We start from the raw sequence: 257 nt of genomic DNA on the forward strand, positions 1-257 counted from the left end.
CAACAACCGGAGTCGAGGCCCCGTTAGCAGAGTTTGTGTAATGTAATTCACCGACCCCCCCGCTGTGTCGCCGGCTAGACACTCAAAGGCTGCTACTCTCTGCCTCACCCCTTCCTCCGCGTTTCGAATGCGTTCCCATGGCGACGGCAGCGCGGGCGGGGAGATGGGGGGGGGGGGGGGTTGGTGTATACCTGAGACCCTGTTTCAGGAGGAACCCGGAGAGACCCAGAGGCATAGGGTTCAGCGCGGCAAAGTGG

The sequence above is a fragment of the Gadus morhua genome, chromosome 14 (genome assembly GCF_902167405.1).
Source record: "Gadus morhua chromosome 14, gadMor3.0, whole genome shotgun sequence".
Classification (NCBI taxonomy): domain Eukaryota; kingdom Metazoa; phylum Chordata; class Actinopteri; order Gadiformes; family Gadidae; genus Gadus; species Gadus morhua.